This window comes from Triticum urartu, chromosome 5 (genome assembly GCF_003073215.2).
Source record: "Triticum urartu cultivar G1812 chromosome 5, Tu2.1, whole genome shotgun sequence".
In the NCBI taxonomy this organism is placed as follows: domain Eukaryota; kingdom Viridiplantae; phylum Streptophyta; class Magnoliopsida; order Poales; family Poaceae; genus Triticum; species Triticum urartu.
Genome location: NC_053026.1, coordinates 44,643,438 through 44,666,310, shown reverse-complemented (window position 1 = coordinate 44,666,310; position 22,873 = coordinate 44,643,438). Strand labels below are relative to the sequence as shown.

The following is a 22,873-nucleotide window of genomic DNA, read 5'->3' as shown; positions in this document are numbered from 1 at the left end:
TGCATGGATTTGAGAGTTAGGATTTAAGATATGTGGATGCACAGAAGGAAATATGAGGGCCCGTCCGGATGCGCCCGCGGGCGGGATTTGAGATATGTGGATGCACAGAAGGAAATATGAGGGCCCGTCCGGATGCGCCCGCGGGCGTGCCCGGATGCGTCCGCGGGCGTTTGAGGGGCCGGATTTGCCAAATCCGGTTGTAGATGCTCTAAAAATTCTTCATATCCTTTCCTGACGAGGCCCCGGTCTGATTCGTTCAATGGCAATGCCTTCACTTTTGGTGAGCCACCTTGAAGGTCCGCAAAGCTGCATATCAATGATGGAGCCGCGTCGAGCTCGGGTGAGGAGGTGAACCATCATTCTTTTTCTTCGATGGCTGATGTGGTGGTGCCGGAGGCAGGTGACAGGTGTTGGTGTCAAGCTCAGAGATGTTTTGCTATCTTTTCACTTATGTCATGTCGGTCTTTACGTGACTTGTACTTTGTTTTTTATGATATATGAATGAGACACATACTACTATAGAAAAAAAGAAGTTAACACACAATTAGTTTGGCCAAAGAGATCGCCTAAGCCCGGGCGCAAGCCAAAAACAGACGTGGCAGATTCTGAAAAAAAAACGACGTGCCAGAAGAATTGGTGTTTCATCAATCAACCTTTTCTGATTTTAAAGGCGCCATCCAATTTTTGGCTCGTCACACTTATCACGCGCGTATCTATCGGCCTTCCCAAACTCCGCTCCCACCTCCCCCATTATTTGCAATAACCTCCGATCCAACTGGCCTAGCCGGCTCGAACGCCGATTCTCGACTCATATTCCAGGTGCCTTCTCACACGCGACCTTCTCCTCCAACGCCAGTCCCATCGCCGCCTCCCTGTTCACCAGCTGTAACGGAGCCGCCGTCCTCACCCACGGGAACGGAGCCGCCGGCGACCGCCCATCCGGCCTGCGGAATACGACGTCACTGCTTGTTCTTCATCCACACGTTGGATTGAAGGTGAGAATGCCGGCTCTTGTCATCAGTTAGAACTAAGGCAACATATGAGATGATTTAAAATGGAAGAATGGATCCCGCTTATTCTGTGCATGAACCCATCATGAGATCTTATGGGTTTTCTCTGAATTTTGCTCCGTCCACAACATCGTGATCCGCCTCTCTATGCTTGTCGCCGGCGTCGAACTCTCTCCATGGACACTTCACGCAGTCAGCTCGAACGCCAACGCCACCCTCCTGACCGGGGCGATCGGAGCCGCCAGCCACACCCAGCCACCCAGGGGACCGGAGCCAGCGGCCACCACCCACCTGGCCTGTGCGATACGACGGTACTGCTTCCTCTTCATCCACCTATTCGCATCACGGTTAGAACACCTGGTATTTTTACACCCCTTAGACAACAGTGAGGTCAATATAATCAAAAACTTTGTATATAAATATCAAATGGCAGAATACATACCACGTGTTGTTCACATTAACGACAGTAGAGAAAATTTAGGAAGTAATCATTAATCACCGATCAATCTGTGTGGTAAACGTACACCTCTGGAGAGGTAGTAACAACGAAGTAATTAAATTAAATAGCCTATCATAGTAATTTTGTGCTCTGTAAGAAACAGGTGGAACAATTACAGTATGGTACAACCCCATAGCTTATGTTTATTCTCTGACTTGACCCAGTAGCTGGTTGTGCATATTTTCCAGGAATGGCCAGTTCTCCTACAAGTTGTGCCGACACACAATTACCAGACTTAACCAATCCGGTATATTTTTTTCCCAGTTAGGTTAAAATCTTTGAAAACACATAGTTCTTTTACCTTTACATGTATTTCAGGCTTTTTTGGATGAACTCAGTGTGAAACATGCAAATATGAGGTTAATGTGCTCACCGATAAGGTTCGCGCAAACGATTGATGGATTAGATGACGAGCACCTAAAGGCCATCTGCACTCAAACTGGTCTTGGAGGGCTAACAAAGATGAAGTCAGTGTCTCTCCGACGTATTATGTTGGTGCTGCTAGCGAAGAGCTACATCCACAACATGCAGAGTATTCACATTGCTGGTAAGGACATTTCTATAACTCCAACGGATGTCTATCAATTAATGGACCTTCCAATAGAGGAAAATATATATATATGGAAATGAGAAAACCAAAAGACGAAAACCTATTAAGGGCTTATCAAACAGATGGAAGACTTAAGCTGAGTGACCTCGAGGACAAAATTAAAGCCTCCAAAACTTCAGATGATCATTTCATCAGGCGGTTTGTTTTGTATGCTATTGGCATTATTTTAGCACCCACGGTACAAGATTATGTCGACTCCAAATATTTCGTCCTTGTTGAAGATGTCGCAAGAATTCCCAATTTTAACTGGGGATGTTTCACACTGAACCATTTGATAGCATCCATCAATACTTTTAATTATAAGGATCAAGTCAATCTACAAGGAAATCTAGCTTTGCTCCAAGTAAGTGCTACAACAGTAGTTGTCATTCAACTATTATTCATATGATGCATATCTCTCTATCATTGATGAACTAATATTTCATATAGTTTTGGTATTGGGAACATGTTCGTGCTGGATCGATTTTGTATTCTCGTATACCCCGTCCGCTGATGGCACGGTGGGATGAAGCCACATGTAAAATAAGACATGAGGCTTATGATAAAGGAGGCCTATATAACGGATTGGTACCTTTCTAGACTTGACTTCTATATTTACCATATTTATTTCTTAGTACTAATTCTTTATATCTTTTCAAAGGTTGTCATGAACATCGGCGGTCTGGAGCCAACTAACATTACAAATGACCAGCATACCAACAAAGATACACATGCGGATGAAGATGCTATCTATCGACCACAACCACGAGGTCAAACTATGAGTAGCCAACAAGTAAGTTGCTCCAAGACACATCCTTTTCAATAACACAACAAAGGTCACACCTAACCATACTTATTTTTCTTCTAACAAAACGAGTTGACATTTCTTTTATGCAGATGGACATGATACTTCAAACCCAGAACGATCTATTTGCAGAACAAGAGAAAAAGTTGGTCAAATAAGTAGTAGAAGTAGAGCACAAATTAGATAAAAGAATAATCACCATGACCGAGGATGTGATAAATATAAGGGGTAAAATTGCCACTCAACCTAGGTTGTCCAAGCTGGAGGACGAAGTTGGAGACCTCAAAAGGGAAGTTGGAGACCTCAAAAGGGAACTCCATGTAAGTGATACTACAACATCAATTTTACCCATAACTTCCTATATTTTCATTCTATGAATTTCATGTTACAGGAATTAAGATCCCTAGTTGAAACAAACAAAAAATCAACGACGAACAATGCATACGTACAGGTGATAACTATGGCCCATAACCTTGCTAACATGAGCTAATTTCTGTTCATTGACCAACTCCTAATTTTAGGAACAAGAGCAACCAAGCAATGACAACTTTTCATCAACTCCTGGGTTTGACGCATGGAAAGCACAGACTTCTGTTGGTACACCTAGTGCAAAACCTGTGGTGCAAAACGAGGAGTTGGACCAAGACATCCCACCACGGAAGCCTGTATTCAATAATGATTACATATTGACAGATGAAGACTAGGAGGCTGCACTTTTCATCCGAGGGAGTCACGACCTTGTTGAGGTAGTTCACATCAAAGACATTGTGCTAACAGTTCATCAACTCAAGCCAAATGTTAGCAAACTATTCTTCGTCGATGACGTACGGCCCGTATACTGCAATCTACATCAAGTATTCTAAATTGTGCCATATTACATGACAAATTTTGCAGGTTATTAATGCATATGCACACATTAGCAATGTTGCAACTGATGCTACATCATTCATTTCCACCGTAGAAAGTAGAAGATTGCTAGGCGAATTTGGGGGTATTCCAATGGGATGCAAAAGCCCACATGTTGCTAATGTAGCAACGAAATTTGTAGGATGCAAAATGGTATGCATGTTTCCTGACTTGTTTAATTGTATATCTTGATTTTCCCTAAATTGAGTCCGCTTTAATTTTCCGCCAGGTACGTGTCCCAATGAATGTGCACAGCATGCACTGGTTATTACTCGTGTTTAATTTAGACAAAGAAGAGATCCAGGTCCTAAACTCCATCCAAGCATATCGTGACATTGCCAATGAAACTGCACTGGTAATCTTGCTCTCTTGCTTCCTCTTACCTCATGTGACACTTTTTGAAAAGCACTGACGCAATCCCTTGAATTACTCCTCATACACCAGGTGGAGTCCATTCAGGCGTGTATCAATGAAGCGGTCCAGGATGGCTTGGTAACACCGCCTAAACCCATCAATATTACCCAGTGGAAAACCACTTGCTATACTAACATACCACAACAGACGGATGGGTACATATAGGCAGCTACATGATTCCTCACCTACATTACAATACTTAACTTCAACTTTACATCATAGTTATTCCTGTGGGGCATACACACTCAAATACATGTTGACATGGGACGGAGACAAAATTACTGAGGATTTCACACAGGTCTGCCGAACACTAAATTACATTTGCAATCATGCACTACCTATGCTTCACCGCTATCCTAACCTATGCGTCGCTATCTAATTCAGGCAGAAATACATATTTTCAGCTGGAAAATATGTTCAAGCCTGCTGCGTTCGGATTGCAACAAGCTTCAAAAAAAAATCATACAAGAATCCTATAAAGGTAAGTTCTACACAACTAGCATTTCATGTCACGTAGTTCCTACCTTTCATGATTGCATGTAACGCACCACTATTTCCTCTACAGAAGGACGAGTACGAAGCCAGCATTCCAGAGGAACGAAAATGTGCAGACGACGACGTCACGATTGTCAGCAACCCTGATGTTACAAACAAACCAGACACATCAGGTGCCCCAAAGCGTAAGCGTGGATGCCCGAGGAAGAATGCCCCATCCTAGTAATCCAGTGAAACAACAATTTGACACAGAGACTATCGCTAAACAAGTGGAGTCAAAAAGACGCAAGCGCAAACCATCAAACACCGTGTCCAGCCCATTCGTACAACCATGAATGGGCTACACGGAGAGGCACTTCAAGGGCAGATCCAACTGATTGATCTTCATAGCATGTTCTTTGAATTAAAGACTACACTTATGTTCTAATGTTTTTGCATATTATTTGTATGCTTATGTCCATCCAAATGCTTGAATTTTTATTGGTTCTTTTTAGGAAAAACCCAGCTAATGAGCTGCAAGTTCCACTTCTATCATTTGCACCATCTGATCCATACCTTTCTGCATTGGAGTAACTTTACATCTAAAACACTACCATAAGTGACTACTTACAAACGCATGCTCCCCATTCTAACGACGCCATACACTACGTAAGTATACAGTTCTGGTTTAAGTGGATGATGATTATGGCTGAGGCAGGGTAATTAAGGAAGAAAAATCATAACATATAGAACACATGAGCAATGATGTAAATATCATGGTTACACTACTATTTCTCACATCACGAGTTGAGTGGGAGATTATTACCTCGCCAGCAAAAAGAACAGAATCAATAATGCAGCTAGCTTGATGGATTACTTCATTCCACTCCACAAGAAAAATTTTAGGCTGCAGCACCAGCAGTCAATGCACACACAGAACCGTATTGTCAAATGCCAGCCTCTCCTGCAGAAAATAAGAAGGAATAGCATCAGGAACACCATGTACCATTTTTATGCTGATATAGACATGTTGACAAGAGTTGGTACATTGCAGCTTGTGTTTCGCATCAAAACTAATGCGATACATGGAGCTAACGAATTTACAACTAATAAATCTAGGCCTAAGTCTGTTGGGTAACAATACTGAAACAGATGTCCCAGCTAGCTTTACTCTAACAGAGTTTTGCTTACTAACTACACAGCTAGGACGACAATGAGAACCAGGCAACCAGCATAAGATCATCGAAGAACAAACAGATGCTAAACTTGCTCATTGGCAAAATAGGTTGTGCACGCGAACATAACAGAGAGGACTAAAATAAGGGACATACTTCTTCTGTTCCATATTTGTCGACAATGATTATGGCTGAGGCATGATAAGCACATGTAGCAACGCGTGCAAAGCGGGCAAGAAATTCATATGAAGTAGGCATTCTTCCAAATTGAGCCAATTCTGGTTTTCGAAGATATACTTTACATAACTACTGTCCATTTTCTACAGTGCCATACATTGCCTAAATATTCAGAACTATGTTTGAGGCGCGGGTCATGTATGTCTTGAGCACCCGGTTCACCCTCTCCTCGTCCCACATGAACCCCTAGATGTTCTGCACCCACTCGAAGCAACTCACCATCACTCCGCCGGAGTTGGCCATGATGTCCGGTAGGATCAGCACGCCCTTCTTTGCCAGAATCTGCACCACGAACATGAACATTTCTCTGCCGTCAGTCAATGTGTGAATGTGTCAACAAATGCAGCTTAGTTTTGTGGCAAAATGTTGGTGTTCTTGCCTCGTCGGCCTCGGGGTCTGTTGGGTGGTTAACAGCCTCGATGATGTACTTTGCTTTGATGGCATCAACATTGTCCCTAGTAGAAGAAGAAAATCAAACGGACTTTTTATTAACAAAAATGTATTCAGATACACAAAAAATAACAGCCAGGAGGATACTTTAACTAAGCTTCTGAGCAGTAATCTGATAAAGATTGGATGAAGTGAGATGGGACGAGGAAATAGAAGATTACTTGTTTATAACTCCTCCCAGAGCTGTCGGGATGAGCACGTTGCACTCTTCTGTGAGCAGCAAGGCCGGGTCGACGGCGTCGCCTCCGTCAAAGCCCTTGATCCCGCGGTTCTCTGCCGAGTGCTTCATCAGCTTGGCTATGTCAATGCCATTGGAGTTCTTGACAGCCCCTGTGATATCTCTCATGGAGACCACCTTGCCACCAGCTTCAGTGATCAATTGGGCAACCCAAGAGCCAATATTGCCAAATACCTGAAAAAGGCAAGAAGATGATAATTGCTCATCTGTGCAAAATGTAGATGAAGAAACATAGTTCTGGCCTTGGTCCACAATGTATGGCGCCATTGTACACAACAATTATTACTAGCATTGTGTAGGCATGCTTGTATATATTTGGCAGAATATATTACTTGTGGGTGCTCATTGTGTGCTCCTCTGCCCTTTAATTTCAGCGCGTGAGGTGGGAGATTAGAAAGATACTGACATATCAAGCACAGAACTTTGCAATTGCCACTGATGGTGTCTCCATTGTAAGCCTAAGCTTTGACAAGATGCTTGTCTCTAGATTATAAATGGGAAACATCTTAGCTTTGCGTGAAAATTAAAGAGATTGGCAAAAATTTCCGTGGCAATTTAAATGCGCAAAAGACCAAAGAAAAAGCAAATAATCTTAGTGAGTTCAGATAAAACAGAGAATTACCTTAAGAAGAGTTCAATTGCAATATCTTGATATTACACTAAAATTAAAAGCTGGATGGTCAGTCTAGTGGCAGAACAACAATCATCTTTTGGCAAATAAAACGTCTGCTTACAAATTTTAAGTTTTCGGAAGCAGCCATGGATTTCACCTGGAAAAGAACATCGAAGAGAAAAAACAACGTCCTACAACTGCTCCATCAGACACGAATGGGCAGAATAAAGGGATATGTTGTATGTTCTTCCCTACGGCTAAACAATTGCTGAAAATTGTCACTTTCCTAAACCAGAAGGGTTGCAGTAGCAAATTTCTACTTAGTAGTGAGCAAGTGTAGATGATTTTGGTCCTTCTGTCTTCTATCAATCCTTATCCAAGATGGCAAATTATGGCACAAACGATGTATAACTTATTAATATGATTCCTGCGCTTTGTACGTGACGAACAATAACACTGCAAATATCATTCTACAAGAATTTTGATTCCTCTCCAGGGTAACTGCATAGCTCCCCATGTGCATCAATCGACAAAGCACAAATCTATCGTGTATCTACGCCGCTAGGCCATCGCACATCCAACCACTTCCTCGCTTGGAACCACCGAATTGAACTGCCCAATCAAATCAATACATGTCGGGATCAACATAGGGGATGAAGGGGGGGGGGGGAGCAAGAGACCGTACGTACCATGTCGGGCAGGATGACCTGCAGTCCGGCGGGGCCGATGTCAACCTGGGCGACCTCGACCAGCAGCGGCGACTGCAGCATTGGTAAGGTCGACGACTAGATGCAGGAGTTGGGGACGACCTCGTCCGGGCACGGCTGCTCCCCCTCCTTGGCGGCATGGGCGGACAAGACCTCTTCTGGGAGGCCGAGGTCAGCGACGGGAGTCCGACGATGCCGCTGCCACGACCACCTGCCTCCTCCGCTGAAGATGCCGCCGCCGCTGCTGAACATGGACGCCGATCTGGTCGATTACTCAGCGAGGAGCGGGGAGGAGAAGGCGCAGGAGAAGCGGCTGAGCCGGCGGCGCAGCGACCGACAGAGGAGGAGGCGCGGAGAGGGGGGGGGGAAGAAGCATGCGGCGGCGCAACGACACTGCAGAGGAGGAGGCGCAGAGAGGGGATCGACAGAGGGGGAAGAAGCATGCGTGGCTACGTTTCTTTTTTCCTTTTCTCCCAGCGCTGCACACTAAATTGGACGAATCTAACCTTTTGAAAAATGATTTGCCCCACCATAATCTTGTAATGGTCCCACAGTTATTTGTAATTTCATGTAATTTTACTCTCGTAACTCCTATTTCTCCACCGTTTGATCATAGTGAATGGACGGCCCCTAAATTCGCCAATCACTGTAACAGTTGTAATTTTTTATGCAACAACATTTTTGTAGTATGCAACCCATCTTTTCAATCTAATCAATTCAATCCAACCTATAAAGGACAAAAACCACACCTCTCCTTATAGTTATAGCCACCATATTTTTTCGTAAGAATTAGACCCACACTCTCATGACATAGACCATAATACATCATAGTTTGTTAACGAAGCCTCGCGAGTGTTCACGGATTTAACGAGTTTTAAAGACGGAGCCAAGCATGATTTTTTGGCTCATTAAGCTTAACGAGCCAGGCAGCTTTTTAATCCACCCCTGCGCCCGAGAAACCCTCGTGCAACCCCCTGCAGGCCTGTGCCGCCCTGCTTGACCATGCCGACTCAAACCCGCGTCGCCCTGCCTCCCCCGTGGCCACCCTGCCGCGCCGCACCTTGTCGTCGTTGCACCATCACACATACAAGCCCAATGTCGGTCATGTGACGGACAACGTCATCCGTGACATTGATTGTGGGCCCTAGGCTTGTTTAATGGAAAATAAAAATAATACGGAGAAGATGCTTACGGGAACTAAGAAATTACCTGACCAGCCAACTTATCTTAAGTTACATAGACTTTCCCATAGAGCCAGTTTTACGGGAAGGTTGTTACAGGAGCTATAAAACTATTTGGTTTGTAAGATTGGAAAATGTACAACTTTTTTCCCATATGGTTGACTGTCCGTGCAACTTCAAAGGAAAAGTTATACAATTTCTTTCCCTTTCCTGTGTAAGTTGCGGCTAGGGCAAATTTTTTCCTTTCGATTCTTCGATGGTCAGCCCGCAGATTCGCGTCCCCTTTGTCTGTCACTCCGGCGGTTGGTGGCGAGGAGAGGAAATCCAGTGTCTTGGCTCATACGGATCGCAATGCTTCTTCTTTAAGTTGATCTTCCGGCCTTTGATCCTCCTTGAGTTCATTCATCTAAACGGAATTGATGGACCTCCGTCCTAGATTTTTGTCATCTCCTTGGGCGACGTGGTTAATTTTTCTGCTAGATTTTTGTCATCTCCTTGGGCGACGTGGTTAATTTTTCTGCTCGTGGGTGCGATATGGTGAGATCCGGTGTCAGGCACTTTAGATCGATTCAAGAGTTCAACGTTGATGGCGAAGGCTCCTATGAAGACTTTCTGACTATCAGTATCATCGATGTGATGAGGTCGGTTTCATTGGGAAGCGGCGACAACGGTTCGTTCTGATAGCGGTAGTGGTCGTTTGATGGTCCAAAGAGCTCAATGTAAGTTGTATTTTGTGTGCGGTGCCTTGAACATATGGTAAAATTTTATAATACATTTGGGCCATTTTTGCAATAAGAAAAGATAAATTATTTCACTGCTTTGGGTAATTTGAACAAAAAATTAATAAATTTGGGAGGCCATGGGTGCGCGGTAGATCCCGGCCTTTGCCCGCGGGAGGGCTCCGTTTTTAGGTGTTTCTTCAAGTTTTGTAGGGTTTGTGTCTTGCTCAGGTAGACGAAACGACGGTGGCTACCTGAAGATGGAACAAGGTTCTCCTCGCCTAGCCTCCGTCCCGTTAGTGCTTCTAGCACCGTCGGAGGGCGCGTGGAGGTGTGTCTCCGGCGGATCTCGCGGGTTTCGGTCGGTGAGTGCCTTTGGTGCTTGGATCGGGTCTTTATTTCTCGTTCTTCGCGTGTCTTTAGTTTAGATCCTTTCGATCTACGCTTCTCTTCATCTGTGGTGGTTACTGTTCTGGTGTGTTGGTTTTATGGGGCCTTAGCATGACAACTTCCTGACTGTCTACTACAACAAGTTGTGCCCGACTCCGACACGGGAGGGGCGATGACGGCGGCGCACCTTCGGCTCGTTTCAACGCTTGTAGGCGTCGCTAGGTGTTCTACGTAGCTGGATGTAATTTTAGTTATTTCTGGTGTTTGTTGTACTTTCATAAGTAAAAAATAAATAGATCGAAAGTTTCTCAAAAGAAAAAGAAACAACACTTCAATAGCTCACGTAAACCTCTTTTTTCTTAAGGATTTCATAAAAACTAGATGATACCCCTGCACGTTGCTGCGGGACTTTGTGGTTTCCATGAACAGATTCAAAGAAAAGCATATATGTACGAATGAATATTAAATACAGCTTGAAATGCTGAACATTACAATTACATTCTAAATATTGGTATTGGAGATCCAATGGAATATTTATATTTACATTTGAAATGTTGAGCAAACATATTTCTGCACAAGCATAAAGAGAATTATCAGTAACGTGCATCGATTCCTCTCTCAAGTAACTATGTTGTATTTTAAGAGCATTGAAGTAATTCTAGTACACTTGGTTAGCCTATAGTTGCTCCAGATGAGGCATTTGTTCACCTACAAAGAAGTTCAAATTCGTGTGGCCAAATCTTAACAACTGGAAAAATAAAGTATGGGCATATGATAGTACAGCTAAAGCATATCCAAAGAGGCATCAAGAATAGCATACATCGATATAATTCTTTATTTGCTAAGGAAGCAGTACCGTACAAAAACAAAACTAATTTATTTATTTATACTGGCATGATAACTTTTTTGAAAGGCTTATACCTATAGGTTGTACCTTGTCTAGAAATTCCCTCCTCAGATGATTTTATGTTTTGCATTCGTAACAAAGAAAAAATTCGAAGTTGAGTTGTACTTGCCATTCTTGGTTCTTCAAAAAAACTGAAATTGGAGAATAGACTCTTCATGTTTATCTGGATATTTTGTGTAGCCACTCCATTAAGATCGCCGATGAGCGGAAGCTGCAAGATCTCCTACAAAAGCGAGGCACGACAGTGAGGCAACATGTTCTTCAACAACTGGAAGAAAAGTTTTAAACTTTTAGTGTGTACGACATCCCATAGGGCTAGGGAAACAACCTGCAGTGCTACAATCCGATGATATCTTTTGGTTTTGTTTTGAGCATGCATGACAAAATGAATAGTGAAACTCTGGCCCTCCATCTACCGTAACCATCCATGTTTCATTGTTCTGTTGTAGGAAATTAGATAGCAAAATTTAACAATAATCCATAAGAGGAACCAATAAACGTGTATAGATGGGATGCAAACTAATGCAAGTATTCATTCGTCTGCAAACATAATTGCTGAAGGCATGGGAAAGATAATAATCGTAAAATTATAGAGGATAACCTCACGGTAAGTGGCAAGATAGTGTACCAGCAGGCGGCTGTAACTCCAATTTTCTCCGAGCATTATAACTTGTATTATGAGAGTAACATACATAAAGGGATCAAATAAATAGCATGGTGAGGCTAATTTGAGCGGTATAATCAGGGATTAAGGTAAGATGGTGCAAACTGGTATGTACTCCCATATTCGTGTTTCTATGAAAGTCATGTATCATGGTAACCCTGCAGTATTGCTTAATTTCAAGACATGAAATTATTCTAGAAATTGTTATTTTCCTGAAAACAGTGGACTGAAAATTTATTTAGTCAATAAATAGAACATGAGTTGAGGAGGGACTGTTGGTTATTCATATGGCTGCATGAATATTTCTTTTCTAAGTCTACAACACCGTGCATGAAGGTGAAATTTGGTGATCATCTGCATATTGTGAATGTCCTTGCGGATCTGTTGTTGACTCACATGGGTATGAAGAGAATAGGCGGACGACATTAGTGACAAAGATATCAATGGATATAAGATTTAAATGGGTGCAGTTGCGCATGTACTCAAAAGCAATACAGATGTCTGTTTCAACAGTGAGAGTAATAAGAATATACAACAATGAAGTACTAAGCTGTCATCAGGCCATGACTCATCTTCTTCGTACAAATAATCGTGTTCATTTGTAGTTCTCACCTGAAAACTTTGAGGCAGCTCATAACATAATATGATGCTTTGTTGAAACTCTGACGTGTCGCTGCATGAAATGATAAGAGATTGAGGTTTAGTTAGTAGCATCCCAAAAAAAAGTTAGGAAACAGAATAGCATGCCAGAATTGATTCTTACAATCTGGACTTTCCAATATTCCTAAAAATCTGGTCCTTTTTCTTGGCCACCTGAAAATTAGCTCCACCCAAATGGAAGTTTCCAACTTGTATGATACGTGTGAACCCACTGTCATCTGCATTAACAAACTTGCATAAAAAAATCGAGATGTTCCTAATTAATTACATGCCAAAGCATGAAGAAATCAGGCTGCAGAAGTAAATTAGGTAAGTCGTAATCATACCCAAAATGATTCCTTTTCCTAATATCGCATCAAAAAGAAAGAAAGTAAATTAATGCCCAATCAGATTTTCTAATTCAAAAACAATCCTTTTTTCGGGACTTCTAACCAATCTGGGAGAAAACGTATATACTTCGTTGCTTCCGATTCTTGGATTACTCTATGGTGCAGCCGACGCAACTAACTCTTGGCGAGGCCATCACTGCTGAGAAGAGCACGGCGGGTAGAATCCTCTGGGATTGTGGCTTCATCGAGGATCTGGGATTCAGGGTGGCCGGCGATAGAAAGGCGGCCTAGCCCGCGCTCCTACCATAGAGATGTGGAGGAGAGGCCGAGTGGCGGGATGTGAGAGGAGGTACGGCGCAGACCAAATTCGGCCATGTCTTCCTCCATGATCTGCGTCGGCGGCAAGGGAACCACGAATCACGATTGGCCCGCATCCGAACTCCGAGAGCGAGCGTGGGGGATGGGGGGCATACTGGCGGACGTGCAGGCGGATTGCAGCAGATCGGTGGGGAGGGAGCAAACCTCCAGATTGACAGCGGAGCGAGACTGATCGATCTTGGATTTGTTAGGCAGACCAAGAAGACAGACCGGAGAGGCACCGGACGGCTTGGGAATTAAAGGTGAAAGTGGAAGTGGAACGGGAAGAGGAAGGGGAGACCTGCGTGGAAGTGGAAGGGAAGACCTGCGAGAGCTGCTGAATCAGGGGAGAGCGAGAGAGGATGCGCGTGAGGTCAGATTGTGGTGGGTCCCTTAGGCCTTAGCAGTAACCGAACACCCATGTGGCAGGGTTGTTGTACTCGTTGGTCCTATATGTAAGTCACTGACAGGATGCTGATGTGGCAAGTATGTTGAGATGGATAAGCTGCATGTTAAGAGAAATAGGTTAGTGGGGATGAATTATTTAGATATCATAGATTTTTCCCAACTCCCCTCATATTTACGGGAGCATACCCCTTTCAGTATAATTTGACAGACAAAAAACCGCGTAAAAGTTCATAGGAGTTAGGAATCATTAAGCTTGTAACTCGCTTTTTAATGAGTAGTCAATCATTAATTTTACCTTTGTTAAATTTAACGAGCTTAACGAAGAAGCTAAATGAATTTCACGAGTAGCTCGTTAAGCCCATTAGCACAACACAACATATATTTTTTATGCAACAACATTTTTGTAGTATGCAATCCATCTTTTCAATCTAATCAACTCAATCCAACCTATAAAGGACAAAAACCACACCTCTTCTTATAATTATAGCCACCATATTTTTTTGTAAGAATTAGACCCACACTCTCATGACATAGACCATAATACATAATAGTTTGTTAACGAAGCCTCGCGAGTGTTCATGGACTTGACGAGTTTAAAAGACGGCGCCAAGCATGATTTTTTGGCTCATTAAGCTTAACGAGCCAGGCAGCTTTTTAATCCACCCCTGCGCCCGAGAAACCCTCGTGCAACCCCTTGCAGGCCCGTGCCGCCCTGCTTGACCATGCCGACTCAAACCCACGGCGCCCTGCCTCCCTCGTGGCCACCCTGCCGCGCCACACCTTGTCGTCGTTGCACCATCACACATACAAGCCCAATGTCGGTCATGTGACGGACAACGTCATCCGTGACATTGATTGTGGGCCCTAGGCTTGTTTAATGGGAAATAAAAATGATACAGAGAAGATGCTTATGGGAACTGAGAAATTACCTGACCAGCCAACTTATCCTAAGTTACATAGACTTCCCATAGAGCCAGTTTTACGGGAAGGTTGTTACAGGAGGTATAAAACTATTTGGTTTGTAAGATTGGAAAATGTACAACTTTTTTTTCCCATATGGTTGACTGTCCGTGCAACTTCAAAGGAAAAGTTATACAATTCCTTTCCCTTTCCTGTGTAAGTTGCGGCTAGGGCAATTTTTTTCCTTTCGATTCTTCGATGGTCAGCCCGCGGATTCGCGTCCCCTTTGTCTGCCACTCCGGCGGTTGGTGGCGAGGAGAGGAAATCCAGTGTCTTGGCTCAGATGGATCTCAATGCTTCTTCTTTAAGTTGATCTTCCGGCCTTTGATCCTCCTTGAGTTCATTCATCTAAACGGAATTGATGGACCTCCATCCTAGATTTTTGTCATCTCCTTGGGCGACGTGGTTAAGTTTTCTGCTCGTGGGTGCGATATGGTGAGATCCGGTGTCAGGCACTTTAGATCGATTCAAGAGTTCAACGTTGATGGCGAAGGCTCCTACGAAGACTTTCTGACTATCAGTATCATCGATGTGATGAGGTCGGTTTCATTGGGAAGCGGCGACAACGGTTCGTTCTAATAGCGGTAGTGGTCGTTTGATGGTCCAAAGAGCTCAATGTAAGTTGTATTTTGTGTGCGGTGCCTTGAACATATGGTAAACTTTTATAATACATTTGGGCCATTTTTGCAAAAAGAAAAGATAAATTATTTCACTGCTTTGGGTAATTTGAACAAAATTTTAATAAATTTGGTTTATTAAAAAAAGAGAAATAATTTTGTACAAATGTGTTTACCAAGAAAAAATGTTAAAATGTGTTTATTTTATAGATTAGAGATAACTGTTTGGGCTAATCATGAAATAATTTAGTTTAATCCACTTCTCTCACACACACACAACCATGGATGCCTTTGCTTCCCAAATACGTATGGCACAAGCGTGCACAAACTCGCTCCACGATAAAACCACTATCCCCTTTCCCAAAGAGAAAGAGGCGACCTCGTCTTCCGCCTCGTGTGGACGCTCCTCCGGCGACAGATCCCGACGGGCTCCCCTCCCCTGACGGCCTTCATGGCTGGCGGTGTGGATGGGGGTCGCGTTGCGCGTGGATCATATATAGTTGTAGGTAGAGGGCCTAACTTTAATGCCCTCGATGCAGCTATATCTCCCACGTGTCGAAGCATGACTTAGAGGCATAATCGCATTGAAAGCAATGTCGCAAGTGAGGTAATCTTCACACAACCCATGTAATACATAAGGGAAAGAGATACATAGTTGGCTTACAATCGCCACTTCACATAATTACATAAATAAAGCATTACGTCAACCAATTACAATCAAGGCCCGACTACGGAGCCAAAATAAAAGAAGACTACCCCAAAAGCGACAAGGTCCCCCGATTGACCCCAACTGGGCTCCACTACTGAACAACTAGAACGAAACAATACAAAGGACAAGATCTTCATCGAGATCCTCCTTGAGCTTGGTTGCGTCATCTGAACGGACTCATCGGCACCTGCAAGCTGGTTTTGGAAGTAATCTGTGAGTCACGGGGACTCAGCAATCTCGCACCCTCGCGATCAAGACTATTTAAGCTTATAGGAAGGGTAAAAGGTATGAGGTGGAGTTGGAGCAAGCGACTAGCATATATGGTGGCTAAAACATACACAAATGAGAGCGAGAAGAGAAGGTAAAGCACGATCGTGAAACTATGATCAAGAGGTGATCCAAGAACAACTTACGTCAAGCATAACTCCAACACCGTGTTCACTTCCCGGACTCCGCCGGAAAGAGACCATCACGGTTACACACGCGGTTGATGCATTTTAATTAAGGTCAACTTCAGGTTTTCTACAACCGGACGTTAACAAATTTCCATCTGCCCATAACCGCGGGCACGACTTTCAAAAGTTCAAATCCCTGCAGGGGTGTCCCAACTTAGCCCATGACAAGCTCTCACGGTCAACGAAGGATATTCCTTCTAGCGGGAAGACCCGATCAGACTCGGAATCCCGGTTACAAGACATTTCGACAATGGTAAAACAAGTCCAGCAACACCGCCCGAATGTGCCGACAAATCTCGATAGGAGCTGCACATATCTCGTTCTCAGGGCACACTCAGATGAGACATCCTACGAGTAAAACCAAATCTCAAGTTGCCCCGAGGTGGCCCCGCAGTCTGCTCGGTCGGACCAACACTCAGAGGAGCACTGGCCCGGGGGGGGGGGGTTAAAATAATGATGACCCTTGAGTCTGCAGAACCCAAGGGAAAAAGAGGCTAGGTGGCGAATGGTAAAACCAATGTTGGGCATTGCTGGAAGAGTTTTATTCAAAGCGAACTGTCAAGGGGTTCCCATAATAGCCCAACCGCGTAAGGAACGCAAAATCCGGGAACATAACACTGATATGACGGAAACTAGGGTGGCAAGAGTGGAACAAAACACCAGGCATAAGGCCGAGCCATCCATCCTTTACCAAGTATATAGATGCATTAAGTAAATAAGATATATTGTGATATCCCAACAATGATTATGTTCCAACAAGGAACAACATCTCCATGTTCCAACAAGGAACAACTTCAATCTTCACCTGCAACTAACAACGCTATAAGAGGGACTGAGCAAAGCAGTAACATAGCCAAACAACGGTTTGCTAGGACAAGGTGGGTTAGAGGCTTGGTTCAACAATATAGGAGGCATGATAAGCAAGTGGTAGGTATCGCAACATAGGCATAGCAAAAGAGCGAGCATCTAGCGAGCAAAGATAGAAGTGATTTCGAGGGTATGGTCATCTTGCCTGAAATCCCGCAAGGAAGAAGAACGAGTCCATGAAGAAGACAAATGGACGTAGTCGAACGGTTCCTCACAAACGCGATGTTATCGGAACCAACCCGAAGAAGCAACACCGGAAAGAAGCAAACAACATAGTAAACAACCACGACATGAACATGGCAGGATGCACAATCAAGTATGATGCATGTCCGGTTTAATGATACATGGCATGGCATGGCAAAGAGCAACAAACCACACTACAAATTAAGTGGAGCTCAATATGCAACGGAGTTGCATATTGAAGAAAACACCACATGACTTATTTAGTTCTCTCTTGTTTATGTACCCAACAAGATTAAATGTTGATTAACATGGCAAGAGGGTGAAGCATAATAAAACTACCTATCTAGTCAAGTTTAAATGAGGCCGGAAGCAACGAACAACAATTCCGGTAAATCCCCATATGCATACATTAGGTTTGGTACTGTTCTGCCTAAACCATATTTTAGAGTTATTAAACATGCAAAGTGAGCACACCATGTTAAACTAGGCATTTTTCTACCCCATTTACATCTAAAGTTTGTTTAAAACCGAGCTACGGTTAATTAGTTATGAAATAAAGCAGTTTAGCATGGAATTTGAGCAAATTTAATCAAACAACATTTTAAACATTTCAAACATAGATGAAAGTTGGATATTATGAATCTAGACAAAATTCTAAGCAAGTTTCATATATAAAACATTTTAATCAGATGCACAGTTGTGAAGTTATTAAATGCATGAAGCATGAGGGTTGTTCTGTAAAACTGTAAACCTCTGGATAAATAGATAAATCACTCCTCAGGAAAAAAACAGGAGTCGGGCCGAAACTGCAGACTGGCCCAACAAGAGAAATAAAACAAAAGAGGGGCGTTGTGGGTGGCCTCACTTGTGGGCTTCGGCCCGATCAGTGGAACAGAGGCAGGCCGGGCGGTTGCATCGAAGGAGCGGAGAAAATGGGCCGGTTCAGTGGGGAGGAGCGCTAACCACGCAGTCCAGGTGACAGCGGTGTCAACGCACGGCGACTCGCTGACGTGGATCGAGGCAGCGACATCTTTCTCCTCGAAGCAGAGCAGGGGAAGGAGAGGAGGCGGCCGGGAACTGGTCCAGGCGGCGGAGGTGATCCCCTGTGGGGCGGCGCGGCGCGGCTTGAACTCCGGCAAGATGGAGGTTCGGCGGAGAGCAGAGGAAGGAGCTCCGCTCGGGCCAGAGGAAAGGGATGGCGCGATGACTCTCTCCGGCGAGACAGGGACTTGGCGCGGGCTCGTCGGGGTCCTACTGGTGGCTCTCTTCTCCGGCGAACTTGGACGCAGCGACATCGAGGTCCCGGAGCAAAGTGAGGAGGCAAGGGACGTCTAGCTCCAAGGCGGACGGGCGCGGTTCAACGGGGACGAGGCGCAGGAGAGCAGAGGGCCTGCGAGGCGGCGCAGCAAAGCAGACCCCAGCGCGGGTCTTCAGCGGCAGAAGGCGAGGCCGGAGGGCGGATCCGTCCAGGAACAGGGCGGATGCGAGCTGGGCGTCGAGGCAATGAAGGCCATGGCGACAGCGTGGTCAACAGGAGCGGGATGAGGCGGAACGACGGCGGCGACATCGTGGAGTTTGAGCGAGCTTCTGCTCGTTCCTGGGAAGGAGAGAGAGAGGGCCACCGTGAGAGAGAGAGGGAAAAAATTAGGAGGAGGAGAGAAACGGGACGAGGCCGGTCCTGGTCATGGCCGCCAGCGGCGGGGTTGTCGGAGGGCGCGGGCTGCAGGGTCGGTGAGGCTCGGGCGCGAGGGCTCCTGCTCCGCTGCTGCTACGGGTTTGAGGTGAAAACAGAGGAGGAGCTTCGGGGAAGGAGGAGGCTGCGGCCGGACCGATGTATGGATGGATCGAAGGGACTGGGTTGGCTCGGCGCTGAAAATCAGGAAGGTGGTCGGCTGCGGGTCTGGATCTGGGAGGATCCCGAGGTGGGAGGCGAGTGAGTGGTTGGCTTGCGGCGGCGTGGTGGGAAAGGGTGGATTGGATAGGGTAGGCTAGGGTTAGACTGTTATATATATAGCAGATGAAATCAGTATAGGGTGGTTAGGTCCCTCCGATCGTAATCGGACGGACGGGAAAAATAGGTTAGGTAGCCCAAAAAGAAAAACGGAGACGTTTTGTAGATGTTTGGGGATGATCCGGACACAGCGGTGACGACTGTCCGGGTCGGGTCCGGGACAACTTTTCGGACGCGCGCGCGAGGGGGTTTGATGCACTGAGCAGAGAGGGTTTCGGACCGTGCGATCGCATCGGACAACTCCGGAAGCGAAGAGGGGAAAGAGGATGGACTAGGTGGGCTGTGTAGAAGGTCTCGAGCTGAGATAAGGGAAGAGAGGGAGACCCGACGACTGTTTCCGGAGACCGAAAACGTCCGATGTTAGACCAGCTACTATTGCCGCTATATTTATCTGTTGGGGCGTCAAACAGACTCCGAATGCGATGAAACTTGGCAGGCGGTCTACTGACAGCAAAACAACACTGCATGCCAACTTTTAACCCATTCCGAGAACATTTTCCGGCCACTTATAAAATACTATTTCGGACATGCCGCGGGCGCGTGCAAGTGTGGTTGGGCTCAGAACGGACAACGGAGAGAACTCGGAGAACCCGGACGAATGCAAGTTTTGAAAAACATGATGATGCTATGCACATGATGACATGATGAAATGTAACACGCAAGCAAATGACATGGCAACGCCGGCGAATAACTGGAAGACACCTGGCGCAACGGTCTCGGGGCGTTACAACACTCCACCACTACGAGAGGATCTCGTCCCGAGATCTAGAATGGCACCGGAGGGAAAAACGGAAGAGAAAGAGAAGAGGTAAAACTAAGTTGCTTCTTTGACAAACGAGTGAAACCAAAGAACCTTAAAAAGTTGAACAACTTGGAAGGAATAATACCATGGAGGTGATGGAAGTTGGAAAACACTCCGTTAGGAACGTGGAATAAGGAAGAACCAATTCGGATAGCACTCCGTTTGAAAAGTGATACAAGACTTGATAAGATGAAAAGAACATGAGCAGCGGGCACACACTCCGGTTAAAAGGATAAGCAGAAAAGATCATGATCTTCACAATTCGAGATGATGATTGAAAAGAGCAACATCACAAGGCCTCCGGGAGAAAGAAATAGAAGATAGATAATTGAAAGAAAAGAATGGAGAAGAAAATGCCAACTTCTGCCACAAAAGAGCTTGAGAAGGCATCCTTAGGAGAAGGGTCGAACGGAGTTGTTGGAAAACCAACAACAAAACGAATAAGCTTGTAGTGGGCTTATGGAAAACATCCCAAAATTATGAGGTGAAATTCTGCCACTAACTGAAACAATAGATTGGATAGATATGAACAAGGAGACAAGAAACTAATTTATCTGGGAGGGTAAATGAAGACTAGGGTCGTTTATCAGCACCATAATTAGCAAAATCCTTAGGGAAAGCTTTAGGTGAAATATAACCCAAGATAAATCCAATGAAGAGGTTAATTGGTTGAAAAGATGTCTTGAGCGAAGAGAAAATGATGGATTTAGATATGTCACTCTTGAAAACCTGTGAATCATGAAACACGAAGGGAAATTATCAACAATGACATAACACCACCTCAAAAGATAAGGTAAAAAGAATTGCACTCCGGATTACAAGATGAAGAATACATGAGCTCCTCTGAAAAGAATCTCGATGAACGCTTCGAGAAGGAATTTAATCCTTGATGAACCAATCATGTAGAACCTCCATGAAGAACTCGGGTAACAAAAGGATAACGAAAAGAAAGAGAAGTTGAAAACACAAGGTGAAAACTTGTAATGATTTAGATGGATCTCCGTGATAAAATAATTGAAAAAGGTTGGAACTCCGGGAAGAAGAGAAGATGAACAATGGAAATCAAGAATTTGATGAGCCTCTGGAATAAAGAATTAAATGCTTGGATGAAACAAGAATAAGAATTACATTATGCTTATCCTTCACCAATTTAGATTGATGAGAAGCAATGGATTTGACATACTACTTATTCTCGTAGAAAGGATTAAGATAGATAATGCGCAAACTTGAAGAGGCCTTCAATGATCCACCGGTAGGATTTGAAAGAACGGAAGTATGATAACGTAAGAAGAGGAATCTTGAACAAACCACTGTAAGAATTTAAAATGAACGAAGAAAATATAAAGAAACACCGGAAAGAATTAGGAAATGAACGAAGAAGCTTGAGGGGATTTATATACATCAGAACGAAGAGATCAAGAACTGATTAGAGGATATTTGATTGATGCACCAGTAAGATTGGAGAATGAGAGCCGCCAGCTGAAATGAATAATATTTGAAAAGATGGCCTTCGGAGGAAAGAAATGGAAAACAACTCAAGAAATGCTTCTGATGGGTGAAAAGAATTCTCACGATCAAAACAATTATGAGAGGATGGTCTCGAATTAGAACCACGAATCTCTGAGAGAACGGATAAGATATAGAGGTAAAACTCTTCTTCGGTCTTCAAATGTTGAGAATGACGATCAGAAACACCACCATGAATTGTTGAGGCACTCCGGAATAAAGAAGAATATAAAAGTTGAACCAATGATGAAAAGAATTTGGAAGATCTTGGAGAAAGACATTTGGCTGATGATAAATCATTCTTACGTCAAACTTCAAAAAGAAATTTGAGGATAGCTCCGGGAAAAATAAGAAGAGCCAGGTAAGATCCTGGAAAAAGACCTGTGGGTTAGGGCCCACTCAAAAGATACACCGTTGAAATGATTACTTGAAAAAGGAGAATGCACCGGTTGAATTAAATGGTTTGAATGAGATAACATCCTCGATATATCTTGAACGGATTGAGAATGGAAACCAATCATCCGAGATATTTTTAGCACTCCGGAGCAACAGAATAGCGAGAAGTGAATTATTATGAGGTGCACTGGTATTAGAAGGCATTTGAAACGAGGAAAGAATACGATCAACACCAAAAGCTTGAATTGAATCTACCGGAGACGTAAAGAATGGAGAATATTGAACTTGAAGCTTCGATACAATCTTCCTGAGAATCACCGGGTAAAAACATGAAGGAAAAAGAATGGAAAAAAGAATGGAGAGACTTCACATCAATAAAATGACACTTGATTGAGATATATGAGTCCTCGGAGAAAAGAAAGGGAGGGAGGGCGGGAAAACAAAGACAACTTGGAGATGGATGAAACAAACACCGTTTAGAAGAAAACTGATACTTGATCTTGCAAAAATTGGCAAGATTTGACCCACTTGAAGAGAAGCACACCGGTTGAAAAGGATTTACATGACAATCTAGATGCTCATGAAGGATTAGTATCCGCATAGGAGTATGAGAACACCGTTTAGGAAAGGTAAGG

At 44.1% G+C, this 22,873-nt stretch overlaps 1 long non-coding RNA gene across 1 annotated transcript; it reads left to right on the top strand.

The window, feature by feature from the left end:
* Nucleotides 1-3,358: 3,358 nt before the first annotated feature.
* Nucleotides 3,359-4,166, top strand: LOC125555586. The gene is made up of 3 exons (XR_007304767.1): nt 3,359-3,727; nt 3,798-3,962; nt 4,039-4,166. It is a non-coding gene; the product is annotated as an uncharacterized LOC125555586 (long non-coding RNA).
* Nucleotides 4,167-22,873: the final 18,707 nt, after the last annotated feature.